Below are 5,058 nucleotides of genomic sequence, written 5' to 3'. Positions count from 1 at the left end.
TAATAAAAGAAAATCACAACGGTTTCATAACCATTCAACCTTTTTTATTCCATTCGCTTTCTAATAATAATAGTACGTTACATAATAAAAATAGAATAGGCTAGGATTCTAAAAATCCCTCCTTTTTTACGACAACAATAATAATAATAATCAAATAATAAATAAGGACTCGGGCTATTCCTCCATCTTCCCCTTGCCCTTGTCACTCTTGTCATACTTCTTGTCACGACCTCGAGTCGGGCGCTCTTGCACCACTTCAGACCTAATCACCAACGGTCTTTCTCGAGGCCCGACTCTGCCATTCTTGCTAACCACCATTTCCGCAACAGGAGTAGTCTTTGATTTCTTTGAAGGGTGAATGACTGAAACCGGCTTCTTCTTCTCCCTCGTCGGATGCTTCTCCTTCTCTTTCTCTCCCTCGCGCACCTTGTAGTCAACGGGTTCGCGTTTCCTTAGTCTCTCGCGCTCTTCCGAAGTCGCAGCCTTTCTCCACCTCGAGATAGGAATCGACACCCACAAAGCATTGGCGGAGAAACTCAAGAACCACATGTTTCTTTGGGCCCATTTGATAGCCCACTCTCTTCGGCTCACTGTAGTAAGCGCCATAGCGATCTGCGGGACGGTGTCAAGCCTCGGGATCGCTCCGCTTCAGCCCAACTTGCCTCATCAATCTTTCCAAAAAGATGCATACCATGAACTCCGGTCCGGAATGCGCACGGACCTAGTGGGATCCAAAGAAGACACTCCGGTGACGGACTTGAGGTGCCACCACGGTACGACCCACCTAATCAACGGGCCATCATCATTCTTGACTTGTTCTTCCAATAGTCACGGACCGGGTGAAGTCCACCATGTACAACGCGCGTCCTCATCGCAATCATACGGCAATGATAGGAAAGTGCATGAACTGGGGGCTCGAGCAGTCGGAGCCGTTCCATAAGCCAAACCTACCAAAAGCAGGTATTAGACACCAAACAACAACAACAAAAAAAAAAAAACAACAACAAAAAAAAAAACAAAAAAAAAACGAAAAAAAAAAAAAGGGAAAAAAAGGAATGATGTCTCTTACCTGCAAACTGACGGGACTCCCCAAGAACGGCAGATCGCGGTTGGATTTCCTATTATCCAAACCCAAGATGATCTCCCCTAAGTATAAACAAGCTGGGCTCCTGCGCAGCTCCATTTGCTCAATAAGACCCAAAAGACGGGGATCACCTCTCAAATCTTCATCAACGTGTCCTTGGAAGACATACACGTGCGCAAACAAAAAAAGCCAAATGCCCTCCTCCGGCAACATGGGAAACAGTAGGGTCGGCCCCTGTTAATGAATCGGTCTACAAAATCCAACATTCTCACGCCTTTCGGGGTAACTAAGCGATCCACCTCAAGTCTGGTCGGTCAAGCAAGTCTCTCGAATTTGCTCTTATACCCTTGTGAAGTGGAAGGAATGGCGGGTAAATGTTCAGGATCCCATCCACCAATAGCAGACTATTTCTTCGGGGAAATGGGCAAATGTCACCTTACGGGAACGCGAAAACACGATAATTCGGGTCCCAATAGTCAAGGCAAGCATCCAAGAACGGTTTTACAATCTTAATGAGTTTCAAACTCAACAAAGACCCAAGGTTATAAGCACCCATGTCGTGCTTCTCCACATTCGAAAACTCGTTGGTCCATTCCTTCAGACGGATCTCCAAAGTATTCATGATGACAATTTTCTCTTGAAGATTTATTTCGAGAGTTTTATGTGAATAGACGAGGAAGAGACGGAAGAATTGTGTGAATTAACGCCTCGTCGACGCTTCTATTTATACTAATTGTTGTTTCCAAAAATCCGCCAGAACGGACCAACTTGGGAACAGGCGCAGCGCCTGCTGCGCCTCTTCAAAGGGACGCAGCTCATCTGCGCCTCTTCCCCAAGCTCATACGTGATTTCGCGTTTGGATCTTTCCTAATTCTATAACGAATAATTTCCTATTCTTACGGGATTTTATTTTGGTAAACACGAGCAGTTTACCATGTTTCAAGTTTCCTATTTTCGCGGGCACGCATTTCGAGGCGACATCGACACCTTCGCCATTTCATGACACTCAAACTTTTTATTCTTAGGAAATAAATTTCATTTTTTTATTTTTTTTAGGAAGTAAATTTCATTTTCTTTTTGGGAAACAATTTCCTTTTGTTTTCATTTCAACATTTCATTTCTACACTTACAGATTTCTCTTTTTTCTTTTTTTAAGGGGGTAACCCTCCCTACCGTCCGGTCATTTCCGACAAAATTTTTGCATTTTTGCATTTTTCGTGCTCTTTCGAGTCTCATTTTGCGCTGGTCAAAGGCCATATGTATAAAATGTATGTTTTGCGTGATTTCTATGTAAATTTAAAGACATGACGGCGTAAACCGTTATCTACCAAACTGTTCAAGAACTAAACTGCAGATACAAGCAACACAACCCAAAGAAAGCGGCAAAGGCACTCGGGCCATCGTATATACAAATGTACAAGCAAGCGGGGGCTTGCGCCCGAACAAAGTCCAAAGTCCAAGCAAGCCGGGCTTGCGCCCAAACAAAGTCCAAAAATGTTCAAAATCAGATGTCCAAATGTACAAAACTACACAAAACTACTCTTTGGGCACCCTCCAACTCAAAGAACCCTCGCCGTAAGAGCAGCAATCTCGGCATCCGAAACTCGAGCTCCCTCAACAAGCGAGTGTCTCGTCCGAGATCGGGTCAACTCTCGCTCCGACTCACGGCCGGCCTATAAACGAAGTAAATTGGCTCATGTCAATCAATTCAAACAAAACTGAAAATCAAAAATCAAAAGAAATCAAATGAGGTTCATACCTGACGACCGCGACCACCGACGAGTGCCTCGATGGCGGTAGCTCGTAGCCGGTTGGCCACCCTCCATAGTGCCACGAATCGAGATGGTGCGACCTGCATTTCAAAAGAAATTCTCAGTAAATTGAACAAGTTCGATCAAATGTGTTCTTACACGAAAGGTATATAAGCTGGAGGCTCACCCTCCGAATCAGATGCTGCCAGTCATCTAAGCCAGCATCCGTCACAGCTACGTCGAAGTCACGCAACTCGGAGACGTCGTCCTCCCAGTCGCGTCAGTGTACTCGAGGGTCTCGGGGTACTCTGGGGGCTCGATGCCCGCCGCCTCGACCTCCTGCAAGGACAAATAATTCTCATTAATCGACGATCTTTCGTCATAATTCTCAAAATCAAATCAAGGAAAAGTAAAAGATACTCACCACTGGCCGACGCCAACCTCCCGTAAAGGAACGCCGAGTAGTCCTCGCCAGGGAGAAGAAGGTCGTCGCCACTGGCACCAGCCAGGTCCGCCTCCCTCTCAGCCTCAGTAGGCTCTCTGAACATCATCCTCGGAGGATCAACGGGAACCGTCAACGCGTCCCAAGAGCACTGACGAGCCAAACGCTCGCCCAGATACCACAATGGACCCATCGACGTCCACAACAGCAGCCGACTCGGGCTCCTAGGTCGAAGGACCTCAGCGACAAAAGGAGGCGCTCCAGCGTACTCCGCCCAAAGTCTGGGCACCCACTGCGACAAGATAAGGCAAAAATCATTCCTATGATCAAGTGAAGGCAAAGGATAAGAAATATAAATGAATACGAGTGGGATACTCACCTTTGCTCGGTGAAGGGCGTTCACGTCCCGCCGGTAGACATTGTGCGAAGAGCGCTTGCTCTTCGTCCGGCACATCACCCAATCCCTCACCACGGGATAGGCCTTCTCCAGCGGCTCCGTCCTCTTGGGCGCGAGACTCGGGAAGTAAGAGTACACCCACGCCTGTAGAACAGAATAATCAATGACGATCTTTCGTGATTTAATAAAGAAAGGAATTTACCTTGGTCTAAAGGAAGGTTCATACCTCCAACAGTAGTCCGGTCCAACGGCGCCGGGAGAAGTCCCCTTCTCCATCAACTCCGGACGAACCATGGCCCTCATGAAGCGGATGAGGACCGCAAAACCAGTGATGACCGGTCCAGCGTCCTAGGGAACTCGGGTCGAGAAAGAAAGGGAAGAAGCTTCGTCGATAGCCTCTCGCCCTTGTCTCCGAGGTAAATCGAAGACAGGAACCACCAAAGCCACAGACGAGCCCTTTGCTCAGCTGTACAAGGAGGAGGACCAGTCTCCCTCCCATCGATCGTCACCAGCGCCGGGGTCTTCCCCACAAAGTAGTCTCGGACGTAGGTACTGGGTACCAAACCCGAAGATCGCAACCTGCGACCTTCGGCGACAAGTTCCAGCCGATCAATCTCCTCGCCTCGGCCGAGTCCGCCCTCATGGCAGTCTCCGGCCACACCATCTCCTCGGTCCCACACGGCAGACCAGAAATCATGCCGTAATCCTCCAAAGTAACTCCCACCTCACCGAAAGGCAGGTGAAACGTGGAAGTCGTATCCCAGAATCGGTCCAAGAAAGCGCGGACCAGGCTAAGGTTAGCCCGCAACTTCCTCTTCACGATATCCCTCCAGACCTGAACCAGAGGACCAAACGCTCCACGCTCGATCATGGCCCTCTCCTCCGCCGACAGCCGCTCGTAGTGCTCCATGTTTGTTGTGTAACCCGAGAACGACCGATGTTCCGGCCTCCTATAATGATTTGAAACAAAGCTATCTTTAGTTTTGGTTGAAATTTTCAAGAAGTTTGGACAAAAAGAATGAAAGAGAATAGGTAGTGAGTAGTGAATTCCTATTTACCAGGCTCTTCACCGTCCTGTAGGACAGGTGACCCTCTGCAGCCCACACGAGGTGCCTACTCTCCCGAGTCTCGCCCACGCAGAGCTCCTCTCGGTGACGACCTCCTCGCGACGTTGGCCGTCTCGGGATCTCCTCCTCCTCGGCCTCCTCCTCGTGAGCCTCGTCTCCAGTAGCCATCACCGCAGCGGTGAAGGCACGCTCTAAAGCCTCCTCAACAAGATCGCGTCTATCTCCATGGGAGTCCTCCTAGAAGTAGAAGCCTCATCACCTGCAACGTTAAAGTAAATTCGGGCCGCGTCACATGACGACAAGCCTTTGTTAAGGAG

The sequence above is a fragment of the Silene latifolia genome, chromosome Y (assembly GCF_048544455.1).
Source record: "Silene latifolia isolate original U9 population chromosome Y, ASM4854445v1, whole genome shotgun sequence".
In the NCBI taxonomy this organism is placed as follows: Eukaryota; Viridiplantae; Streptophyta; class Magnoliopsida; order Caryophyllales; family Caryophyllaceae; genus Silene; species Silene latifolia.
The sequence above is the reverse complement of the archived record's forward strand: the minus strand, read 5'-3'. Positions refer to the sequence as shown.